Raw genomic sequence first — 18,230 nt, 5'->3', positions numbered from 1 at the left:
TATTTAAAATAAGTTCTTGTTTAATTAAACTGAAAATTAATGAACTCGTCTTACATTCAGATGTTAAGTTAAAGGTTACAATTTTATTGTAGTTTACAACCATTTGATTATTAAATATCAGCAAGTTTCATGACACTACCCCAAGGCATTTTGCTGAGGAAAGAGGAGATTCAGTCTCTTTCTTTGAGGAACCTAGCATATTAACTGTGTGACATAAAAATTGGGGGTTTTAAAAGCTTGTTAGATACAAGTTTCAGGAAACCAGTAATACCACATTATATTGAATTGTACATAGTTCATTTTCCCAATAAGTTGGCTCATTTTGCCCTTTGGTGTGGTATCTAATTCCATGGTATAAAATAAATTACTTTATAACCAGCTTCCATCATGTTGTATGGTTTATCATAAAAATGAACAGAAGAATAATTATCTTCTAGATAGTATGTCAATCATGTATAAAGTCATGGATACATAAGCTAATTGGGGATGGAAAATTTAAAAAAAATGCTTGATGTCATTGTGCTTTAATAAAACAATGTTTTACATTGTTTATCCTACCTAATTTAATCTTTTTCTTTAGGCTAGACAGATGCCAGTCATTTTAAGTTAGAAGAAAAAAAAGTTATCAAAGTGTGAATCTACCTCTTTCCAAAATTATGAGGACAAATGTTCACATGGAGGTTAGGAATGAAGACTGTGGAACAGTGTATTATTTAAGTGGAACATATGAAATGGTCTGTTATGTCCATATGGATATAAAATTTGGGATCATTGGCATTACAACCTCCTGAGTTAAAGTTAGTGCTTGGTAACCTAGGATATGATATAACTTAACTTAATCTGATTTTTAAAGTTTTTATTTTCATATAGTATGCCTGATGAAACTTAGATTTTTGTAACCTTAAATTTTCTTTAAAAATAAGGATAATTTTTGAGCTTTCTTAGAACAAATAATCTTGAAGGGTAATTATCCTGAATTGGTTGTTCATATTAGCCTTAGGGAAAGGTGCATTTTAATTCTTCTTAGTGAAAAATCAGTCAACAACTTTGAATTTGCCAGTGAAAACATATTCAAAGAAATAAAGCAAAGACTTACCTGGTCTTATGGCTGGCAAGTCCTTTACTTTCCAAACTGCTACCTTATTGCTTCTTTGTCTAAAATCACCCTCTGGGTAAACTCCTTCCTCTTGCTAATTTTTTTGTGTTTTCATCAGTTTGATCCATTTTAATAAACATTTATTAAATACTTTAGTGATTCTGAGATATTATCATTTGTTATGGGTCTTTTTTCCAAAAGTGCCTAACCAAGGCTTTGTTATACTTTGTGAAATGAACTCGTTAATATCCCATAGAAACAGCATAGGGGCTTACCCAGCATTGGGTATCCTCTTAGGCCTTTGGAATGCCCCCTATAATTATTGATAGCTCAGTGTCCATAGTCTCTATGCACTCTGTCCAGGGTACCCTTTAGAAATCTTTTTGCTAGGAAAGAACTCCCTTTGAACTTCCCATTTCTCCAGAGTTCTTCCATATGTCCCCTTTACTACATATTAGTAATTGAAACCTGTCTTTTTCCCTAAAGATAGTATCACTTAATAGCTTCCTGTGTGTATGCTTCATGCTAATGCAGAGGTTCTTAACTTTTTTTGTGTCAGGGCCTCCTTTGGCAATTTGATGAAGCTTGTGAACCTCAGAATGCTTTAAAAATGTATAAAATAAAAACACATATAGCATTTACTATGTTCTAGGAACTGTGCTAAGCACTTTACATTTATTATCTTATTTGATCCTCACAGTGACCATGGGAGATAGGTGCTGTTATTATTCCCTCTTTATAGAAGAGGAAACTGAGGGAAACAGCATTAAGTGACTTGACTAGGGTCACAGATAGTGACTAAGGCTGGTTTTGAACTTAGGTTTTCTTGACTCTAGGCCTGTTACTCTATCCATTGCCCCATCTATTTGTCCATTACAAATACAAAGAATTACAAAGTAAACCGATTAGATTGAAATAGAAGTATCAAAATGTTTCATTGTTTTGTTTTTTTTTTTGAAATTGTTGGCCCCAGATTAAGAACCTTCACACTTAATGGAAAGAAACATAGATCCTTGATATTTTCTATTAAATTATTCTTATTCTTCCTACTCGGCTGTAAACACATTGGAAGCAGGGACTGTTGTTTTTTCCCCACTTTTGTACTCCAGTGCCTCCCTCAGCAAAGTACCTTTTCCTTAATAAGAGCTGAGAAACTTTGTTGGAATTAAATTAAGATAATGCATGACACCCTTGCCTTGCCAACTTGAATCTCCTGGTATGTTTATGGAGTCATCTGTTACTGTAGGCTCGGTAATGAGTTTTTTAAGCATTTAGTTTATAGACTATTTAAACTCAAAATTAAATTGACATTCTTGTATTTGATGAGATGAATCATAAAGTTACTTCTTGCCTAACCCTGGGAGGGGAAGCAGTGATGAGGATAATTCCAAAACTATGCATAAGTGGTATTTGGATGTATTTTTTGAGCATAGGTATATCTGTTCTTGAAATTATAAATAATACTATTTGTATACCACTTTACTACTGTACACACACATTAATCTTATTTGAATAAAACCATGTTCCAAAGACCAAGGGGGGAGAGGGAGGTGTAAAAATATTTTCAGTCTTCTCATCCAAGGGATTTATTCTACAAAAGTTTATTTAGCTCCTGTCTGCTAGGCATATTAGAAACAATCTGGTACATGGCTAGATAGCCGGTCCCTATGTCAAGAAGACAAGTTAAAGTTCTGCCTGTCCTTGACCCTGAACAAATCATCTAACCTCACATTTCTTCCTCTCTACTCAACTTTAAAAAAATTTTAAATTGCAGAACAGTTGTCAATCCATATTGATATAGAAGGAGGTTCCTTACCATTGAGCTATCTTTTTCTTTGTCATGCACAGTGAGGAATACAGAAATAATTAGAAAAGATACCTGTCCTTGTGTAGCCTACAATTCTAGTAGAGGAAATAATATCCTTTCTTTTTCACAATCAAATTTCTAGAAAAAGTTGCCTATATTCTTGCTTCTAGTTTCTCTCCTCACTTTACAATCTCTTGCAATCTGTCTTATGTTCCTATTATTTGCTCTCTCCAAAGTCATCAGTGATTTAAAGCATTTTTATTCTTTTGCTGAATCCAATGGCGTTTTCTCATGTGTCTTTGTTCTTAGCCACACTTAGCCTTTTGACATTCTTGATTCATACCCCCTCCCCACTCCCATTTGCTCCTCCCTTCATTTTTGTGATACTCCTCTGTTGTGTTTCTCTTCCTACATGTCAGACTGGTCCTTCTCCGTCTCCATTGTAAGTGCATCACACGTGTCTCCAACTTCCATATGAGGATTTCAGGATTTGGTCCTTCCCATTTCTCTGCCTACACTCTTTTATTTAGTTTTTTACTTAGTTTTATATCAATTTATGTGGTGATTCTCATCTCCGTTTAAAATAGGTCTTTTATCTCCTATGCTCTAGTCACACAGCTGCAGCTGCCTGCTAGACAATTCTCCATTTCAGTTTACCATAAGCATCTCAAATCCAGCATCCTTTCCCCAAAACTTAACCTGTCCCCTAATCTAACTTTCTTATTTATCTTGAGGATGTCACCTTCCCGTTATCCATATTTGAAACCCAGGAGTCATCCTGGCTCTCCTGTCTTTAATACTTCTTCAGCAATCACTGGCTTATTAGTCTTGTTAACGCCACCTCTTTAACAATTCTAACATCCATCTCCTTCTTTCTACTTGCACAAAAACTACTTTCTGCCTAGATTATTGCACTAGCTTCCTAATTTTTTGCCCTGCCTCAAAGCTTTCCCATTAAAATCTGTCTTCCACACACCTGCCGAATTCCTAAATTTAAGGGAATGATGACACTTAATGAATTTCAGTGGCTCCCTGGTGCCTTGAAGTTAAAATACAAACTCTTCTCTTAGTCTTTAAAGCTCTGCTGAAGATTGTTGTAGCCTGTCTTTTTTGATTGATTATACATCCTCCCTCAGGCACTCTAGCCAAATGGGGTTACTTGCTGCTTCCCACTCATGACATTTCAACTCTTGACACTGTTTCCATGTGTAGACTGCGCCCTTTGCCCGGAATGTTCTCCTTTTTCAATTCTGCCTCTTAGAACTCCTACTTAATGAATGAATGAGAAGGCATTTATTAAGTACTCACAATGTGCAAAGCACCAGGGATACAAATAGAAAAGTGGACACTGCCCTCAAGGAGTTCATATTCTAATAGTAGAGCTAACTGATGTAGAACGTTTCAGCTGCGAGTCAGATGGAAAAGTCCTGTGATCCTTAGGGTGTAGCATTATTGCAGATGTTGTTGCATTTTCTTTAATGTTGTTTCCACTGACAAAATCATTTTTGATTTCAAACCATTTGACAGTATCAAGGACCTTGATGTCAAGAACTTTCTTTTTCTGGGTTGTTAGTAGCTATTTGCTGAAGAGGTGGAGAAGCATCTCCCTAGGGTTTGTTTCCATAGATGATGGCTTCAAAGATAAGGTTACAAACAGGCCCACCTAGGGGATGTTGACATGATCAGGACTCTGGCTTGATTTTACCTGGCTGTTAGTGGCAGTTAATTAGAGATTGGTGTTTTTGGTTTATGTACACTTTCTCCACAACTTGATCCCTTCAGTGATGGCTCTGAGGTCCTGGCTGAAAGCAGAAATGGTGGTCTGGGGAGAGAAGGGTGGAGAAAAGAGGAGGGGACCACTGTTATTCCTAGGGTTCTTGAATTCAGGGTCTTGGTCTGTTTCTGTTGGTCTCTGAAAGAAGATGGCTGTGGATTTATTCACACACACCACTTTCTTTCTGTTAACAAGGTCCCTTGTTACTTTAGTAGACGGTCAATCAGTAAGCATTTATTAAGCACCTATGTTCTAGGCACTGTGCTAAAGGTTAGGGTTATAGAAAAAGGCAAAGGATAGCCCTTGCCTTCAAGTAGTTGACAATCTAAATCTACTTTAGCTTGACTAGCTCCTTCTCCACAGTATCCCTGGGTGATGGCAATGGGTGTGAGAGGAAGTGGGGTCATTTCCTTGAGTCAGCTGGCATACGCCAGCCCCTGGTTCTCAGGTTGCCTTGCTCTCAGTGTTCAGGTGCCACCTCTGTTCTGTAAGAGACCTTTTCTGATTTCCCCCAGTTATTAATGCCCTCTCCCACCTTGTATTTTGCATATTTCTTGTATTGATTTATCTATGAACTTATTTCATTCTCTACTAGACTGTGAGTTCCTTGAGGGCAGGGATTGTCTCACTTTGATATTTGTATTTCTCACATCTGGCAGTGCCTGGCATATAATAGATACTACATAGGTGCTTTTTGAAGTAACTATTATAAAATATGATGTCATTGTCATGAGAGAGGTTCAAAGTATTTTCAGAAAAGAGAGAGTATTTCTGGCTGCTCACAGCCCTTTTGAGTGGAAAAAGTAATGGAGTTTTAAAGACCTACTCTGCTAAGGTAGTTGGCTGTACAATGGAATAAAGTAAATTTAAAATTAAATAGTGAGTTGTGAACTGAATATTAGCAATGGATATTATGTAAGGGCATATACTTTTAAGGGGGTGGGAAAGCTGGTTTTTTAATTTTCTCAATACAGAGAGAGATGTTATAGATCTATTTAGAGAGATAGTCCAGAGAGACTTTTATATCTTCACTTTGTAAACCTTTTTAATTTATATGACCAAAAATAATACCCAAAAAAATTTTTGTATTCATTTATGTAGTAGATTAACAAATTAAGTAATATAGTTCAACAAACATTAAATGCTTACTGGATGCTAGAGATCCAGTGGCAAAAAAGAGAGTCCTTTTTTTCCAAAGAAAAGAGAGGCAACATACTGTAGGTAGTTCAGGGAAGGCTTTGTAGAGGAGGTGGCAATCGAACCAAATTTTGAAGGAAAATGAAGATTCTAAGAGGTATCAATGAGGAGGTAATACATTTCAGGAGAGGTGGCAGAGATGGGGGATGGCTTGTGCAATTGCATGGAGACAGGAGGTGGCAAGTTTGGTTGAGGAAAAGTCTACTAATCCAGTTTAGCTGTGATGTAGAGTAGTTTCATAGATTTAGAGCCACAGTACTTTTGTTGTTGTTCAGTTGTTTCTGATTCTTCATGACCCCATTTGGGAAAAATACTGGAGAGATTTGTCATTTTCTTCTCCAGCTCAATTTACAGGTGAGGAAACTGAGGCAAAGAGGGTTAAGTGATTTGCCCGGGGTCTCGCAGCTCGGAAGTGTCTGAAGCCAGATTTGAACTCAGGGAAGTGAGCCTTCCTGACTCCAGGTTTGGCACTCTATCCACTGTACCAGCTACCTGCCCCTTCAAGACCAGGCACCTTAGAAGTCATTAAATAGGAAAGAAATGTAAGCATTTCTATAATTCACTTTACAAATATCAAGCATCTTATTTGATCCCAAACAACCCTGGGAGGAGTTGCTTTTATTGTTTAAACTTGAGGAAACTTGAGCAAACAGAGGTTTAGTGACTTGCCCACATAGATGTTAAGTATCTGTGGTGATAATTGAACTCAAGTCTTCCTGACTCCAGGCTCAGCACTCTATCCACTGCTCCACATGTCTGCTGTGTTCTAGGCTCTTGCTAATAATTGGGGATACAAATACTAAAAAAAGAAAGACAGCCCCTGCCCTCAAGGAGCTTAAATCTGGTGGGACAAGATAACACATAAATGGATACTGAAAGGAGGGAGTGGGAGTGGGAGTGGGAGAAGCTATCTAACAAGGGGAAATAGTAGAAAAGTTGCTGCATAGAGCAGCCAGGTGAGAGATGAGATATTCTGAGCTGAGCTCCCTCCTTCAGTGGAAGTTTGGAATTCGTGGATCTGCCCTCCAGTTAGAGGGGCGAGGGTGGTGATGAGGTAGAGTGCTAGAACTGATGGAGTATGATAGGATGATGAGGTTTTCCCAATAAAGAGCTTCCTGGTAGAAAAGTCAGATGTCCTAGAATTGTGTAGCCAAGTGCAAAATGAGATGTTCTAGACTGAGATTTCCCCTTTAAATGGAGGTTTAAATCCTACCCTCCCATTTTCCAGATAAGGAAACTGAGGTGCAGAGAGGTTAGCTGACTTTCCCAGGTTCACATAGCTCATTTTGAGGTAGAGTTTGAACCACAGTCATCCTGACTCTAAGCCCAGAGCTCTTTCCACCACACACCATAAGTATGTGATGGATAATGTTATGAAATGTTTGGGAAGGTAGATTGGAGCCAGATTGGAGAGGACCTTAAAGAATAAGCTGAGGTGTTTGTATCTGATACTCGAGGATGTAAGTAGACATTGAAGATTTTTGGTGCTTATGTCTATGGTATGCTAGAAAGTTAAGGAGCCCAATTGGTGGTTATTACAATATTCTAGGCAGAAGCTGTTGAGAATCTGAACTATGGGGGTGGCCTTGTGATCACATATTTAAAGTTGGAAGGGACTTCAGAGGCCATTGAGTCTGGGTATCTTGGTTCCTCCTTTTCACCCCCACCCCTTGCTCCCCGTAGGACAGTAATTTATTCCCCATAAGAGATTCATAAGTAGTCATTGATAAAAACTTAAACATAAAACTGTAACTTAATTCTGATTATACTATTTCAGGAGGTTGATACCAAAAACATCAAAATATGAAAAAAAATTTTTCCCCCAGAACAGATGCCTTAGAAATTTTGTCTTCTTCTGGCTCTTTACTGTTTGAACTCCCTCAAAGTCCATGTTTTCTGCCTAGGCAGATCATGGGTTGTGCTCATTCATCTGTCATTGTTAATCTTTTTGAAGAAAGGCCATAGTAGTTGTTGAGGTGTTAGATGTTACACATCTAACACTAAGAACGCTTGAATATTCCCAAGGTAACCACTCACTCCTAAAAAGTCTATCTCTCATGAAGAAACAAAGCAAAGAGGAAGCTTTTAGATCCTGCCTCAGGCTCCCATGGAGGAGTCCTTGCTCTTACAACCATGTGCAAACCATTCTGAGCTGCAGCACAATTGTGAAAGTGACAAAAGACAAAAAGCCAAATTGACACAACAACCCTCCCATGGAAGAGAGTAGGGCTACTGCCCCCAGGTTTGCAGTGTTGGCCTTAGATTTCCATTCAGTACTAAACGAGAACATAAATGGGTCCCACAGAAAGGATGGGAAGGGGAGGGGGAGGGTTCACTGGATTGCCCCCATTACAAAAAGAATATTTTTTTTCTCTCAGATAACTTAGAAAATAGAGAGGTGGTCTTCAAGCTTTTTCTAGGACAGATACCATTCTGTGCTTTTGAGCACAGATTGACCAAACATAATGCACTTTATTTAGGTCACTGCAAAAGTTACCTCGGCAGCTCGGTGGTATGGTGGATAGAGTGCAAAACCAGGAGTCAGGAAAACTCATTTTCCTGAGTTCATTTCTGACCTCAAACATTTAATAGCTGTGTAACCTTGGCCAAGTCACTTTAACCCTTTTTGCCTCAGTTTGCTCATTTATAAAATGAGCTGGAGAAGGAAATGACAAACCACTGTAGTATCTCTGCAAGAAAACCCCAAATAGGGTCATGAAGAGTTAGACATCACTGAAAAACAACTGCACAACAAAGTTATGCCTATCCTTTTTACATCCTGAAGGGAAAATCTTTGGTACATGAACTCTAAAACTTCCATTTTAGGAGGGAGACCAGTTCAGCAATCTTTTCATTTTGTTCAGAATACACTCTTTTGGACTTATTTGGACTTTTCCAATTTGCTCCCTGGAACCTCATCATTAAAAAATTTCTTTATGCTGCAAGATCTGATCAGCCTTAGCACTCAACATGTCATCAGTACTCTCATTTGAGGATGGAATAATGAACTGCAAAACTTCTTATTTAAGGAGGGGTCCCTGGTTACTCTTCTCTTTATTTTCTACCTACCTACAGCTCTTTTGGATTTCTTTGGACTTTTCCACCATGCCCCTGTGCTGCCTAGGTACCCTTCTCTCCCTCTCCGCTTTTCAGCTTCTTTTTGTATGTCTTACCTCAGTAGATGTAAGCTCCTTGACAACAGGGTCTGTTTCCTATTTGTATCCCTAGCACTTTGGACAGTTCCTGACACTTGGCAGGCTCTTAAATATTTATTGACTGATTGACAGACTTTGTTCTTTCTGGTAGCTTTTGTGGCCCACACCCCTGGAGATTTCTCCCCTTACTAATGTTTTGACAGCCATCGCCAACTATTTTTTTGTTTTGAAAAAGCATTTGTTTTTAATCTGAATTTAAACCCTCAATAAAAACAAGCATTTCTACAATACACTTAAGAACAGGAGGGGATTGTTCCTCAAACTGAAAATCTGTATTATGTATAGCTTGCTTTTCTTTTTAATTCTGGATAAATTGAGTGTGTAACCTGCAGAGCTGCTCTGATTGTAATTTCCTTCTGGTTTTCACTTTGTCTTATTGTTTTTGGGGGGGGGGAGATCACCCTATCTTTGCCCCCTCCCTTCTTCACCCCTGTTCCCCTTCAAAGAAAAAAAAAAACCTCTACTATTATATGAATTGTTCTTCTGATTCTGCCCACTGACTCTACATCAGTTCATATAACCTGACACCAAGCTTAACTTAACCTGAAACTTGCACTCATTGCCCCTAGGTCTGCATGGAAATGAGATATTTGTCCTTCAGCCTGCTTCTGCTCCTTTTAGATTATTAGCCATTTTTATCCTGCTTTATAATAGGTTCATTTTCCTTAACAGATAACAGAAGCAAAATACATAGCAAATCATTTACCTTTCCTCTATTACCTGTTTATTGTGATACTGCTTAACTTTGAACAAAGATCTTCCTTGTCTTTTCTTTATCTTTTTCCTATTATGTTTAAAATGACAACAAAAAAATTTTTTTGTTCCCTTTAGCTTCCTTTACCAGTCTTACTTAGCTTATTCAGAGCTTTTGGGACCCTGATATTCTTCTTACAAGTATTGTATCATACCTTTGTGTTCATCCTTTATGTGACTCTTACTTCCATCTTCTATAGGAGTTAATCTAGGTTGATTATGGAATTACCTTCATCTATATTGGGGTCTTTTCAGATACTTTCTTTTGTCTTTATCAGAATTTCTCTTGGTGTCTTCAGATGTTTATTCTTGAGCTTCCCTTTTAGAATTTTAGCCCATGGGAATCTTAGATTTCTTTCCTCTTAACCCTTTGAAGTATGCTCTACTAAAATTTAGGGTGTGTGAATATGTCTTTCTTCTGTGCTATATATTCTAAAATGGTTACCCACTTCCTCCCCTAGGTTCCCATAAAATTTTCCATAAAGTAACTCTGTCACTGAGAATTAAATATGGAACAATTTCTTTTTGTTGGCTTCTCTATATTTTGAAGGCTGAAATTGTGACAAAAGAATAACTCTGAGAGACAGTTTCTTTGTAATTAATTGTCAGTTTATTAATTAGGCAGCCATCAATCAATGAGTTGATGGTCAGTGGTTTCTCTTTGTAACCAGTAATGGCAAGGGATGACATCGAAATGGCCTAAATCCCTTTTGAAAGACACAAGTGAAAAATCAACCCTGAGTGGTGAACATTTAATGAGATGGTGGACTAAAAGTCCACCTGCTCAGCTCCTCCTGCTGAGAATGTGGCTTGATCTTGAGACTCAGAAGCCTCAAGGCATGTAGGTGGAGGAAGCCATCTCTATCTGGATCTCTCTAGCTAGCTTTATCCTTGGTGAGCTGAGTTGCCTTAAACTCCAGCAGAGGGGATCTGGGACTGGAGGTTCCCATCGGCAAAGGCTCACCCTGACTGGATTCTCTTGAAATTCTAAACTGAAATTCCGGCTCCTAGTTGGGTGGGGTCCTGCCCAAAGTTAACTAACTTGTGCCTTAGGGGCTAGGAGCTAATCTTAACATTCATCTTTGTCCTTAAGAGATTGATTGACCTTTTCAAAAATTGCATTTTAACAAATAAGAGGAAGAGGGTGGATCACAAATTAAGTTTTTAACATAATATAATATTAATTTTTCTCAAAAATGATCATTAAGGCAAATCAAGAAGTTATAACAGCCGAGCCAATATGGTGAAGAGGCAGCAATTCAGCAGAACTCTCCCAACATACCCCTTCAAACAACTTTAATGCCTCAAACTGAGTTCTGGCGTGGCAGAGTCTGTAGAGGTTGGGTAAGACATTTTTGCCCAACACAATTTGGGAGGTCAGCAAACGAGTCCTGTGGCACCATGGTTGGGGTTGGCGTGCAGTGTGTGGGACAGCATCACTAGCAGCAGGGAGACAGACAGCAGCAGGGAGTTTTCAACCCAGGTTGGGAATGGTAAGGGAATCTTAGAACTGGTCTGGAACTGATTACAGAGAACTGTTTGCTGGCACTGGGTGCAAGACCTTGTTACATATTCCATACATAGGCAGTTCCAATTGTGGTTCAGGGGTGAAGAGGAGCACTAGCACTTGTGACCATAGCGGAGCAGAGGCCTTGGTCACAATTCCAAGGTGTAGAAGAGTATTTGTGGTCACTGCCACCTCAGTTTCCTCACATTAATCAGCTTCTCAATTTATGGTGGTACTCCTTGCTTCTTTTTGAGACCTTGGTTTTTTTTAACTCCTTTTTTTAAATTTTGTGGTCCTATGAGCTTTTGGGTGTAACAAGTTCTATTCCTACATTGTAGCAATATTCTGGTTTTTAGCTTGATAAGTAAATAATTTTTACCTCCCTCTTTCTTCCCTTTAAGTTTAAAGTCCATTTGATTAGATTTTTCAAGACATTGGTCAAACAAATTCTAATCAGTTCTTGTTAAATATACTCAGTCCCTGTCATTCCTATATTTCAAACTGTAGAAATTTAAATTCTCTTTCTCAGACACCACCTTCTTAATCAGTTGTTCACCTCTCAAATGTACTTTTCTGTTTTGCATCCCTTGCCCTAGATGGGCATTAGTAATAAGAATAAAGACTTTATTGTCTTTAGTTTTTTGCCTAAGACTTAATAATCTTTGGTAATAGCTTCTAATTTCCTTCTGGTAGCATCATTTGTGCTCAAGTGAATATTCAGATGTTGGTAGTGGTCATTTGTTGTAACAAGTCTATTCTCTTTTATATTTGGTGTGCCCCAGAAAGACAGCTGATCTGTCTTTTCTCTTAGGTGAACAGTGAGTCACCAGCTTACTCTTATGCCTTTAACCCTTTCCAGATGATCTCTCACCTAACCGCACGTTTGTCTTTGTAATTGTTCCTTGAAGGAATTACGTATTATGTACAATTTACAGATTTAGAAAACTGAGAACTCCCAAGAGATTGTAGCTTGCCCATTGTCATGTTGTTGAAGCATTCCAGTCGTGTCTGACTCTTCATGACCCCATTTGGGGTTTTCTTGGCAAAGACACTGGAGTGGGTTACCATTTCTTTTTTCAGCCCATTTAACAGTTGAGGAACTGAGGCAAACAGGGTTAAGTGACTTGCCTAGTGTCACATAGCTAGTAAGTGTCTGAGAGGCCAGATTTGAACTCATGAAGATGAATCTTCCTGTCTCCAAGCCCAGTACTCTATCTACTGTGCCACCTAGCTACAGCCCATAGTCATCCATCTAGTAATTGTCTGAGTTGGAGTTTATCACAGGTCCTGCAGACATTAAGTCCATTGCTTCTTATGCTACACCCCGATGTTCATTTGTTTGTATTGATGATGGAAAACTTAATCAGAGAAAACCTATTAGGAGAAAACAAGAATATTTTCTCTTAAAGAGAAATCATACCTAAAGTTCTTTTGAATAGCAAATATGTATTAAAATTTGAACAAGTGAATATGATTTATGTAGACTTTTATAAAATATTTTAAGAAAAATTAGTAATTTTTAAACTCCCAAGTTAAAGTTAACAGAAACAAAAGTAAGATTAGGAATAGCTAATGCACTGTTGGAGGGGTTATGAACTGATCCAACCATTCTGGAGAGTAATTTGGAACTATGCCCAAAGGGCTATGAAACCTTTAATCCAGTAATACCACTGCTAAATCTATATCTCAAAGACATCCCAAAAAATTAAAAAGGACTTATATGTTAAAAAAATGTTTATAGCAGCTCTTTCTGTGATGACTAAGAATTGGAAATAGAAGGGATGCCCTTCAGTTGGGGAATAGGTAAACAAACTGTGGTATATGATTGTAATGGAATATTAATGTGCTATAAGAAATGACAAGCAGGATGATTTCAGAAAAAAACTGGACTTACATTACCTGATGCAAAGTGAAGTGAACAGAACCAGGAGAATGTTGTACACAATAACAGTAATACTGTAGAATGAAGAATTAGGAATGACTTAACTGGTCAGCAATACAATGATCCAAGACAATACCAAAAGACTAATGATGAAGCACACTATCTGCCTCCAGAGAAAGAACTGATATCATTTGAATATAAACTGAAGCATACTTTTTTTTTCCACTTTCATTCTTTTTCTTTTATTTGAGTCTTCTTGAACAAAATAACTAATATGGAAATGTTTTACATAATTGCACATGTATAACCTATATCTGCTTACCATATCTGGAAGGAAGTAAAGGAGGGATAGAATTTGGAACTCAAAACTATAAATAGAAATGTTAAAAAAAAAATGACATTCTTCTGATTGGGGTAATATGCACATTGTGTTGAAGGTTCATATCCTGTAACTTATTTTTCTAAACAACCTGGAAGGTATTTATTAAGTTTACTTTTCCTGGTAGCTTAAAAAAAAATTGAAAAATGAAGATAAACTGTAAAAGATAGTCTTTTTGTATATTTTATTATTGGCAAGCCTATTTAGGGAAAAGTTAAAATTAATTAAAACTACTTACAGGTTTTTCATTATTACCTAGGAAAGGGACCTGAGAGTCATGGTAAAAGTTTTTTGAAGCTTTTTTCTAGTTTTCTGCTGAGTTTTAAAAAGTGTCGGAAACAGAATAGAAAATATCCTCCCTTGGCCATGGTAATGGATGATCATGGTCAACCTGTGTGTTCCATTAGTACCAGATTTGGAATCAGATTCCATTTATACTGGAGTCTTAAAACTTAAAACCTGTATGACCTTGGAAAAGTTAACTTTCTTCTTTAGGCCTCAGTTACTTCATCAGTAAAATAAGAGATTTGAAGTAGATAGTATCTTGAAATCCCCTTCTACCTTTAGAAGTTGAATCCCATGGGCTTATGAAATTGAGGATGACTCCCAGCATGTTGGGTGGAATTCTAGGGGTGAACTTATGGAAGAACTTGGATAAGAGTCACGTAGGATAAGCTGGAATGATCAAGTTATGACCTGCTTCTTTGGAAAGAATATTCACATTAATGAGATCATAGATCATTTGAATGTTTAGGTCTTTTGTTTAGTCATTGTGCATAAGGTTTAAGTCCAGATAAGGGTAGCCATAATGATCCAGTTGTTTAGGGAGCTGCTGTTTTTCCTCAAACTAGAATTAGAACTCTTCCTCCTAGAAAGACAAAAATAAGAAGTAATATGATCCAAAATCATTCATTAATGAAGAATATATAGCTAGAATAGATATACCTACCAGTTCCTAAAACCTTAGAACCGAGGGATATCCCTTAATAGAAAAAAGACTGTTAATAGGATGAAATATTTTTTGTATCAAATAGCTTTGATTAAAGTCCTTTATCCTAGGTATTGTGGGTTGGATATGAGTGACTAAGTCAGTTCCCTGGTAATTTAGGTTTAGTATTGAAACAAAATTATACTTGAGGGCCATTCATCACATTAATAGAGAAGATATTTACTTAGCCATAGCAAGAGGAAGATATGCATATATGCATTGAGAATACTTTGCATTTATTCAACTAGTGGCTGTTTCCTTGCTTGAGCTGCCCGTTGTGTGGTCTGCCAACCATCCGAGAAGGAGCTTGGAGCTCCTTTTGACTTTTTTGTACTTGGGCAACTAGGAAATGATATCAAGAATTTAAGCCTTAGTTTCTTGACCCAATCAAATTTTTAAGATGGTTTCAATACCCTGCAATGGGGGAAGGGGTTAGAAAAACTGTTCCTGCTGCATAAGGCGTGTAGGGAATTAGCGCAAGTAGCCAGCAGTTAAGAGCCAAAGGGTTTGTGAGGAGTTTTCATAAGAGTAGGTTGCATTTATATAGTGCTTAAAGATTTGTGAAGCACTTTACATGTGTATGGTTCTCATTTGATCACAGCATGATTGTCATGATTTAGTAAATGAAGCCAGCAGGGGGCATTTCCATTAGAATCTAAGTTATCTTTGTGAAGTATCTTTTTCTGCTTTGATACTTATTAAAACTAAGTATTGAAATAAAATAAACTTAGAACTAAACCTTCAAGTGTCTATCACAGTGTTAAACCAAGCTTTTCATAAATAATGAAATATATTCAAAGTGATATCACCAAAAATATTAACAATTTTTAAACACAGTTTTGTACCATTAATAATTTATAAAATATGGTTTATTATGTCTGCTTCATCTTTTTTTATGTTTTAAAGTATATGTAATGTATTAGTACAGCAGTGGATTTATATATGCTCAAAAAAAGTTTTGTTTTTTTTTTTTGCAAAGGTGCAGACTGCTACTGTAATACAGTATTGATGGACTTCTGCATTGATCTAACCATACTGGAAAAGTTTAGAATTATGAGAGAAAAGTAACTTTTTAAATCTAGTGATTTCTCTACTAGCTACATAACACAAGGAGGTTAATGAAAGAAAGGTCACAGGTGCACTAGAAATATAGTAGCACTTTTTGTGATAGCAAAAAACTGGAAACAAAGTGACTGCCCATCAGTCAAGATACAACCAAACAAATTGTGCTGTGTGAATGGCAGGCAATACTATTGTACAGTAAGAAATGATCATTAGGGAGAATTCAAATAAGCATGAAAAGACTTCTGTGAAGTATGATACAGAGTGATGAGAGCTAAGTGAACAGTATAAACAAAAATTTCAGTCACATAAATGAAAACAATTCTAAAAGGTAGCTAAATTTAAATTAGCTACAATGAATAGTCTTGGTTACAAAGTTCAAAAGGATGGAAATACAAGCCTTCCCCAGGTAGGGAAGTGGTGCATTGTGGGCATGAAATGATGTATAAATTGTTGTAAGTTGTTACTTTGTCAATTTCAATTAGCTTTTCATTTAATTTTGACTTGATTCTTATTGGGAAATGAATGCAATTAAAAAAACACATGAAAGACCACTTTTTTTAAGGAGAAAAGTTAGCCAGAGCTCTCAATGATTATCTTTTAACAATCAAATATTAAGTGCCTATGAGCCCTATTTATAATAAACTTAGAACATTATACCAAAAAGATTGAGATAGTATGTTGGGGGCCGACTGTCTCTTATTTGAATAGATCCTTTTCCTTGACCCCACTAACTTGTATTATAATCACAGTCTAATATGAAGCACATATTTTTGTGGCAGAAATTCAAGCAAGATTTTGGTAATGTGTATCAGTTGAATGGCAGGACAAAAAGTTGTTATCTTAGTCCTTTTGTGGTGACAAGTATTTTTAAAATGCCACAAAACTGTTTTAAAAAACTGATTACCAGTTGAGTATGTTTTCTTTGTTTGGTTACATCATGGTGTCAGTAAGGTCAATATTTCAGATTTGATTTTTGTATGGACCAGTTGACTTTGTTCCATGGCCATATATGTAAACTCAGCCTGGCCAGCATTTTCGAAATCTTTTTTAGGTAATCAGCCAGACTAGCATAATGATTTACTCTAAGAAGTTTGCCAGTACGTTAATTATGAAATTGGTGGCTCAGTGGATAGAGCACATGACCTGGAGTCAGGAAGATGTGAATTGATATCTGGCCTCAGATACTTATTGACTATGTGATCATGGGCAAGTCATTTAATCTGTTTGCCTTAGTTTTCTGAATTATAAAACAGGGATAATAGCACCTATCTCACAGGGTTGTTATAAGGATCAAATGATATAATATTTGTTAAAATGTTTAGTACAATGCCTGGCATTGCTATTTTCCTTCCTATCGTTTGGACTGAGTTCACCAGTTTATATCATAAAAGTGCAAGAAATATTGGAGATCATTGAGTCTCAGTATAAAAATTCTATCCATAAAATTCCTGAAAAGTGGACATCTTCCTCTAAATACTTAGAATGATGGAAACTTCTCTTAACTGAAGCTGATCTTTCAATTGTTGGATGACTCTTTGAACTTTCCTTTTACAAGTCATTTGAAACATCGCTAGTTCAGATGTTTATTTAATCTTAAAAATACAAATCTTTTTGAACTGTATTTGAAATCATTTTCAAATTGTATGTGATTTTCAATTTTATTTTGAATTTGTTCCTTTGAAAATTTGAGGCAGTATTATGGAACTGATATTTAGAACCCAGTTCTTACTAGGAATGCACCCTTAAGAATGAAGTTCTCCGAATACAACAAGGCAATTCCAATGCAGAGGAAAGAGGGAATTGTCTAAAGAGAATGATGTGAAAACTGCGGAACTCTTTGACCAACTTTAATTTAAAAAAAATTACAGCTGATGTAAGCAAGAACAAGTAATGAAGGATAAATGGAAAAACAAAAAGTGTGGCTTGGTTCTTAATTTTTAGAACTTAAGGTACTAACAGCTGACAGAATCATAGAGTTAGATCTAGAAGGGACCTAAGAAGCTCTGTAAGTCCTCCAGCTCTCTTACTTTGTAAATGAGGCCCAAAGAAGTTAATGCCTTGCCCAAGGTAACAAAGGTAATTAATGCCATAGCTACAATTTGAACCCAGATCCTTTGACTTCAAATCTACTGTTCTTTCTACTGTACCATAGTAGAAATAAAGTTTTTGAGAAATACTAATGACAGAAGAAGAATTATATTTTGTTTTTGTGCTAAATTGGACAAAAAAGAAGGAAACACTTGAAATTTAGCACCTACTATTTGCAGGGCTCTGTGGCAGTTACTGCAGATACAAAGATCGAAAACAAAACATTTTCCTACCCTCAAGAAGCTTAGATTCTATTTGAGGGAAACAACATGTATATAATAATTAAATACAAAGTAATTTTAGGAGGAAAGAAGAATGCCTGAGCTGTACTTTGAAGGAACCCTGAGGATTCTTGGAAGCTTGAGGTGGAAGTGGGGAAGGGGTGTGAATTCTAGACTTGGGGGCCACTTGAGCAGAAGCATGGAAACAGGAGATAATGGAAAACCCTCATGATATTCTTTGAACAATTGCAGAGTACA

At 36.8% G+C, this 18,230-nt stretch overlaps 1 protein-coding gene across 8 annotated transcripts in view; it reads left to right on the top strand.

The window, feature by feature from the left end:
- The window catches only part of SOCS5 (suppressor of cytokine signaling 5), a 69,962-nt gene that overhangs the window by 5,997 nt on the left and 45,735 nt on the right, over window positions 1-18,230 (top strand). For 2 of the 8 annotated variants that reach the window (XM_072635685.1, XM_072635688.1), the window contains exon 1: window positions 14-18,230. This exon is cut by the window's right edge and continues 16,301 nt beyond it. The exons of the other annotated variants lie outside the window; for them this stretch is intronic. The gene's annotated coding sequence lies outside the window, so the exon portion shown is untranslated. Of the gene's footprint in view, window positions 1-13 lie in introns of those variants that run through there. 8 annotated transcript variants of the gene reach the window in all.

The sequence above is a fragment of the Notamacropus eugenii genome, chromosome 1 (assembly GCF_028372415.1).
Source record: "Notamacropus eugenii isolate mMacEug1 chromosome 1, mMacEug1.pri_v2, whole genome shotgun sequence".
Taxonomy (NCBI): domain Eukaryota; kingdom Metazoa; phylum Chordata; class Mammalia; order Diprotodontia; family Macropodidae; genus Notamacropus; species Notamacropus eugenii.
The sequence above is the reverse complement of the archived record's forward strand: the minus strand, read 5'-3'. Positions and strand labels throughout refer to the sequence as shown.